This window comes from Hippopotamus amphibius, chromosome 1 (genome assembly GCF_030028045.1).
Source record: "Hippopotamus amphibius kiboko isolate mHipAmp2 chromosome 1, mHipAmp2.hap2, whole genome shotgun sequence".
NCBI lineage: Eukaryota > Metazoa > Chordata > Mammalia > Artiodactyla > Hippopotamidae > Hippopotamus > Hippopotamus amphibius.
In genome coordinates this window covers 38,571,714-38,580,283 of record NC_080186.1, presented here as the reverse complement: position 1 = coordinate 38,580,283, position 8,570 = coordinate 38,571,714, and positions in this window count along the sequence as shown.

Below are 8,570 nucleotides of genomic sequence, written 5' to 3'. Positions count from 1 at the left end.
CAATCAATGTGATACATCATATCAACAAATTGAAGGATAAAATCCATATGATAATCTCAATAGATGCAGAAAAAGCTTTTGGCAAAATTTAACATCCATTTATGATAAAAGCTCTCCAGAAAATGGGCATAGAAGGAAATTACCTCAACATAATAAAAGCCATATATGAGAAACCAAAAGCCAACATCGTTCTCAATGGGGAAAAACTGAAAGAATTCCCTCTAAGAACAAGACAAGGGTGTCCACTCTCACCATTATTATTCAGCATAGTTTTGGAAATTTTAGCCACAGCAATCAGAGATGAAAATGAAATAAAAGGAATCCAAATTGGAAAAGAAGAAATAAAGTTGTCATTCTGTGCAGATGACATGATATTATACATAGAAAACCCTAAAGACTCTACCAGAAAACTGCTCGCACTAATTGATGAGTTTAGTAAAGTAGCAGGATACAAAATTAATGCACAGAAATCTCTTGCATTCCTATACACGAACAACGGAAGAGCAGAAAGAGAAATGAAGGAAACTCTCCCATTTACCACTGCAACAAAAAGAATAAAATACCTACGAATAAATCTGCCTAAGGAGGCAAAAGATCTGTATGCAGAAAACTTTAAGACACTGATGAAAGAAATCAAAGATGACACAAACAGATGGAGGGACATAGCATGTTCTTGGATTGGAAGAATCAACATCGTGAAAATGACTGTACTACCCAAAGCAATTTACAGATTCAATGCAAACCCAATCAAATTGCCAATGGCATTTTTCACAGAACTACAGCAAGAAATCTTACAATTTGTATGGAAACGCAAAAGACCCCGAATAGCCAAAGCAATCTTGAGAAGGAAAAATGGAGTTGGTGGAATCAGGCATCCTGACTTCAAACTATCCTACAAGGCCGCAGGGATCAAGACAGCATAGTACTGGCACAAAAATAGAAAGGAAGATCAATGGAATAGAATAGAGAACTCAGAGGTAAGCCCAAACACATATGGGCACCTTATCTTTGACAAAGGAGGCACGAATATACAATGGAAAAAAGACAGCCTCTTCAATAAGTGGTGCTGGGAACATTGGACAGCAACATGTCAAAGAATGAAATTAGAACAATTCCTAAAACCATACACAAAAATAAATTCCAAATGGATTAAAGACCTAAATGTAAGGCCAGACACTATAAAACTCCTAGAGGAAAACATGGGTAGAACACTCTATGACATCCATCAAAGCTAGATCTTTTTGACCCACCTCCTAGAATCATGGAAATAAAATCAAGAATAAACAAATGGGACCTCATGAAAGTTAAAAGCTTTTGCACAGCAAAAGAAACCATAAACAAACAAACAAACAGACAAAAAAAGAAACCATAAACAAGACAAGAAGGTAACCCTCAGAATGGGGAAAAATAGTTGCCTATGAAACAACGGACAAAGGATTAAAGTCCAAAATAGACAAGCAGCTCATGCACCTTAATACCAAAAAAGCAAATAACCCAATCCACAAATGGGCGGAAGACCTAAATAGACATTTCTCCAAAGAAGACATACAGATGGCCAACAAACACATGAAAAGATGTTCAACATCACTCATCATCAGAGAAATGCATGTCAAAGTCACAATGAGGTATCACCTTACACCAGTCAGAATGGCCATCATCACAAAATCTGGAAACAACAAATGTTGGAGAGGGTGTGGAGAAAAGGGAACTCTCCTGCACTGTTGGTGGGAATGTACGTTGGCACAGCCACTATGGAAAACAGTTTGCAGGTGCCTTAAAAAAGTGCAAATAGAACTACCATATGATCCAGTAATCCCACTACTGGGCATATACCCAGAGAAAACCATAACCCCAAAAGAAACATGTACCATAATGTTTATTGCAGCACTATTTACAATAGCCAGGACATGGAAGTTACCTAAATGCCCATCAACAAATGAATGGATAAAGAAGATGTGGCATATATATATATATGATGGAATATTACTCAGCTATAAAAAGGAATGAGATGGAGCTAGATGTAATGAGGTGAATAGACCTAGAGTCTGTCATACAGAGTGAAGTAAGTCAGAAAGAGAAAGACAAATATTGTATGCTAACTCATTTATACAGAATCTAAAAATGGTACTGATGAACTCAGTGACAAGACAAGAACAAGGACGCAGATGCAGAGAATGGACTGGAGAACTCGAGGTTTGAGGGGATGGGGGGTGAAGGGGAAGCTGAGACGTAGTGATAGAGTAGCATAGACATATATATACTACCAACTGTAAAATAGATAGCCGGTGGGAAGTTGCTGTATAACAAAGGGAGTTCAACTCGAGGATGGATGATGCCTTAGAGGACTGGGACAGGGAGGGTGCGAGGGAGTCGAGGGAGGGAAGGAATACAGGATATGTGTATAAATACAGATGATTGAACTTGGTGTACCTCAAGAACTGGTACAAGAGTGTAATGCAATTATAGTCCAATTAAAAAAAATAAAACATACACACATCACATTAGTCAACTGTCAAATATAGACTGTTGGAAGCTAAATGAATCCAGAGGGATTCTTTGAAACTGACTTTGTAATGCTCCTTCAGATTATTTGGTGTTTTGTTTGGTTCCATATGGCTCAGGTTAGAGATCAGAAGAAAAGACTTCCTCGGTGACAAGTACATATGTCAACTAAAATGATGCTTTAATTGTTGGATTTTTTTAAAAAATGAGAATACAATGAACAAACCCGTGAAAGCCCAAGATAAAATAGCTAATAGTAGTTTTTTCTTATATCACTTTTTTCTTTTATATCATATTCCTCCTAAAGAGTGATTGGTCGACTCCTTTGAATTATATTTTAGATAAAAATTTATTAAGTAATGCTATCTCAAAGAATACATTTCATTGAAATATATTGATAACCTCAATCAAACTACAGAGTCTGTGCCTACAGATGCCAAATAAGTTGAAAAAAGAATGCTTTAGTCAATATGTTAATTTGGTCTAAACAATAATAAACAACTAATTTGATTTAACATTTCATTAATACTGATTGTGAAAAAAAATCAACTAGATTTTTTGTGTGTGTTCTGTAAGCTGAATCACAGTGAGATTTTATCATCCTGCCTCTGCAGTTAAGACGAAGACATCCCTGCAAGGAAGCAAAACACATTCTATTGAGTATGTTTTTGCTGCAGCTATATTATTTTAATTCAATTAGATGATTTTTGAAATTGCTGATAGTACTATTTCGTCAAGTTCTTGAAACCAGTGTGCAACTGATTGTAGCACTATTTGTGTCCCTCGCACTACTCCCGAAGCTGTCCTCAAGTTTTACCATTCAAATAAAAGAAATTTACTGGAAAAAAAAAAAGAAAAATATATGCGTGAGTTGGCCATAGCAAAATAGTGGGTAAGATGCTTGCACTCATAGAAATAAAATTGTTAAAGTGTAAAAGTAAAACCAAATGTGTAAATTTCTGGAATACAGAGGTTATGAAATGCTCCTAAAAATTGAATTTTGGGACTTCCTAGGTGGCGCAGTAGGTAAGAATCCGCCTGTCAATGCAGGGGACACGGGTTTGATGCCTGCCCCAGGAAGATACCACAAGCTGCGGAGCAACTAAGCCTGTGTGCCACAACTATTCAGCCTGCGCTCTAGAGCCCTTGAGCCACAACTGTTGAGCCCATGTGCTGCAACTACTGAGCTCACGTGGCTAGAGCCCCTGTTCTGCAACAAGAGAGGCCACCGCAATGAGAAGCCCTTGCACCACAAGGAAGAGTAGCCCCCTCTTGCCGCAACTAGGGAAAGCCCATGTGGAGCAACAAAGACACAACACAGCCAAGAAAATAAATAAATAAATAAATTGATTTAAAACAATTTTTGAATTTTGAGGGGGAGGGATAAATTAGGAGTTTGGGTTTAACAAACACACATAAATATGGAGAAAACAGATAAACAACAAGGTCCTACTATATAGCACAGGGAACTATATTTCATATCTTTAAATAACCTATAATAGAAAAGAATCTAAAATATAATATGTATATGTATGTAGAGCTGAATCTCATTATTGTACTCCTGCCTCTAACACAACATTGTAAATCAACTATTCTTCACCTTTAAAAATGGAAACTTTATAGGATTATTGATCAAGAGGATATCAGCATACTCAGCTAAGAAGAATAGGGAAATGGTCCCACTGCATATTGAACATGCAAGCTGATTCTCCTTCAGTTGAGTCAAATGGAGCTCAATTCATTTCTTTCACAGTTGAAATAAATCTTACTATGGTAAGTGGCCATGATGGGAAACATAAATATTCTTGGTAATTAGTAGTGAAGATAGTGTACATGACCCACATATTAATGTAACTGATAAGAAAATGATTGCTGGAATTACCTCACATGAACTTGTGTAGCTGCTTCTAATGTATGTACCAGTCCTTTAAGTATAATTTGCATTTGAAACTCACCCTTTCCTAGGTTGGAGTACACAGCAAATTTGTCATTATTGTAACATATCTTATTCCTAGTTTTATATTAGTTAATGGCTTTAGTATGGGTAAGGGAATTCAACTTGTTACTATTAAGGCAAGCTATAGAGTGGTTGCAATGATAAATGTTAATATAGAGGAAGTTCATGGTTATAATGATTCTTTCATAATTTTACAGCTTTGCCAACGAGTTACAGTAGTCCCTAGAAGACAATAATATTAGGTCCTTTTTGAAGCTGGTATACCCTAAAACTTTTTGTACAACTGACATTAGGGATGCGATGGCTAATTAAATAAGAATAGCCAGTAACAAGTGATTCATAATGAATATATTGTTAAGAAGAAGAGTTGCACCTCTGAATATAAAGGTTTAAGTGTTATACAATTTCCAGGCTCTGCTACCTTAACAAGCCCATTTGGGGGCAGAGCTAATGTTTATTATTTCCGTTAAGATTACTTCATCTACCTAACATAAAGATGTTTTGAAATAATGGCTTTACTGCTGTTGACCTATTTTTATAATAGAAGCCTCTCAGGAATGGTATGCCTGTGAGTGCTAGACTTCCAATATTTAGCAAAGTTGTAATAAAAGGCAGGGCATTAAACAGTCCTTTCTTTCTTTCTTTCTTTCTTTCTTTCTTCCTTTCTTTCTTTCTTTCTTTCATTCTTTCTTTCTTTCTTTCTTTCTTTTTTGGGAGATCATGGTCATCATTTAAATTACGAATAATGGATGCAGAGTCTAAGACTAATACTGCTTTAAAGATTGCTCATGTACAGACATTTTAAAATGCTGTGTGGTTGATACATGCCAAGAGTTAAAATTATTAAGACTAGTTGTCATGAAGTTGAGAAAGCAAGAAATTTTTCATTGAGGTATAATTGACATAAAACATTATATTATTTTCAGCTGTACAATATAATGATTCAATATTTCTATATATTGCAAAATGATCACCACAATAAATGTAGTTAACATTCATTGCCATATGCAGTTACAAAGACTTTTTCTTATGATGAGAACTTTAAGATCAACTTTCTCTGCACCTTTCAAATATGCAATACAATATTAATAACTATAGTCAACATGGTCTACTTACAGCCCCATAATTTACTTATTTTATAAGTGAGAGTTTGCACCTTTTGACTCAACCCATTTTGCCCACCCCACATTCTGCATCTCCGGCAACCAGCAATTTTTTCACTGTATCTATAAGCTCAACTGCATGATTTTTTTTTGTTAAGATTACACATATAAGTGAGATGATATAGCATTTGTCTTTCTCAGTCTGACGGATGTGAGTTAGCGTAATGCCCTCAAATTTCATCCTTGTTGTCACAAATAACCTGATTTCCTTCCTTTTTCATGTCTGAATTGCATTCCAACAATATACATATAATGTTTTTATATACATTTACATATGTTATATATATTTACATATATATATAAAACATTTTTTAATCCATTCCTCCATCAACACTTTGGTTGTTTCCATATCTTGGCTATAGAAAATAATGCTGCCTTTAACATGCAGGTGCATATACCTTTTCAAGTTAGTGTTTTGGTTTTCTTCAGATAAATACCCAGAAGTGGAATTTTTGGATCACATGGTAGTTCTATTTTTAATTTTTTGAGGAACCTCCATACTGTTTCCACTGTGGTTGTACCAATTTAAATTCCCACACACAGTGCACAAATGTTGTCTTTTCTCCGCATCCTTGTTAACACATTTCTTGACTTTTTGGTAATAGGCTTTCTAAGAGTTGTGAGGGGATAACTCTTTGTGGTTTTGATTTGCATTTCCCTGATGATTAGTGAGAGTGAGCACATTTTCATGTACCTGCTGGCCATCTATACGTTTTGTTTTGAAAACGCCTATTCAGATCCTCTGCCCATTTTTAATCAGGTATGTATTTTTGCTGAGTTTTATGAGTTCTTCATATGTTTTCTACACTGACCCTTTATTAGATATACGAGTTACAAATATTTTCTCGCTTTCGGTAGGTTGCATTCTCATTTTGTTGATCACTTCCTTTGCTGTGCAGAAGTTTTTAGTTTGATTTATGTATTATATCCCACTAGTTTATTTTTGCCTTTGTTGCCTTTCCTTTTGCTGTCAAATCCAAAATAATGCCAAGACTGGTGTCAGGGAGTTTACCAATTATGTTTATTTCTAAGGAGTTTTATGATATTTTGAACTTATGTTCAAGTCTCTAATCCATTTTCAGTTAAGTGTAAGATACTGGTTCAATCTCATTCTTTTGCATGTGACTGTCCAGTTTTTCCCAACACCACTTCATAAAGAGACCGTCGTTTTCCCACTGTATATTTGTGGGTCTGTTGTCATAAATTAACTAACCATATATGTCTGGGTTTATTTCTGGGATCTCTATTCTGTTTCAGTGATCCATGTGTCTGTTTCCATGACCATACCATATTCTTTTGTTTACTATAGCTTTGTAGTATAATCTGAAGTCTGGGAGTATGATACCTCCAGATTTGTCCTTTTTTCTCAAGATTGCTTTGGCTATTTGGGGTCTTTTGTGCTTACACCTTTGAAATTATTATTGAATTCAGTTTGCTAATATTTTCTTGAAGATTTTTGTGTCTATATTTATCAGAGATATTGGCCTGTGATTTTCTTTTCTTGTGGTATCCTTGTCTGCTTTTGATATCAGGGTAATGCGGGCCTCATAAAATGGCTTTGGGAGTGTTCTAGCCTCCTCTATTTGGAGCAAAGTTTGAAAAGGATTGATACTAATTCTTCTTCAAATGTTTGATGGAATTCACCAGTGAAGCTCTCTGATCCTAGACTTTTGTTTGTTGAAGGTTTGGATTACTGATTCAATCTCCTCACTAGTAATCAGTCAGTTAAGATTTTCTATTTTCTTCATGACTCAGTCTGGGTGGGTTGTATGTTTCTAGAAATTAATCCATTTCTTCAAGGTTATCAAATTTATTTGCATTTAATTGTTCATAGTAGTCTCTTATGTTCCTTTGTATTTCTGTGGTGTCCTTTGTAACATCTCCTGTGATTTTTGCTGGTGAGTCTGGCTAAAGTTTTGTCAGAAGAAAGCAACAATTTTTAAAATACCATTTTTTGCTGAAGAACAGATGGCAAGAAACAATGTATTAAAGGCCCCCAAGCAGAGTATAAAATCTTTAATTGAGACTAACCATATTTGGTGCAACTTCACGTTAAACATTAATTTGCACACCATACTAACACATCATACTTATTTACTGTTACTTCAGAAAAACTCATTTCACAATTAGTCCTTCTCTCAAAGTATAAGCTACATAAAGATACTTCCCATGAAGATTGAAGGCAAAATAATGTAGAAGATTGTACAAGAACATTAAAGAACAGATGGCTAATTGATTTCACTGAACACCAAAGCATCACACACTAACTTTAGAAAGGAAAATGTTGCCAAAACATGCTTCAGACACAAACTACTGAAGGAAATTCATGTGTCAGGAGTTCTTTTCTTCCAGATTTTCTTGGAGAACAATAGGGCACTAAAAGGCCTGTCTCCCCATTTGTGTGTCTCACCATTTTCATGTGCAAAGTGTTCCCTCTGTAGCGTGCGTGGACAATTAAAATCCACAGTTACATGCACGCACTGAGGCTGTAAAAATCCCAGAGTCGTTAGTGTTGTCTGAATGCAATGACCTCTGTGTTCTCATGGTTCTCAAGACATGTCAGGCCAATAAGATGGATGTGAAAACATATGAGAAGCATTGTAAATGCCCTGCTGAAAGGTCTTACACGTTGGGGAAAAACTGAAGAAATAACACATCATCTTCGGTGAGTAAGCAGTGTATTTAAGACTAATAGATCCCAAAAGATCTTTTGACTCATTCTTTCTCTTTTCGTAATATAGAGCATTCATTCAGGATCTAGAAATGCAGTATGAAAAAAAAATCTGCTGCATCTGTGTCTCTTTTTAAAACTGTCTTAACAGAAGTGATTTTGTGCAGTGACAATATATGTACCCATTCCTGTAGGTAACACAGTAGGGAGCACATCTTATTAACGTTGCTTGATTTCTTTACATTTTCATTTAAATATAGTATCTCTTAGTACTGGA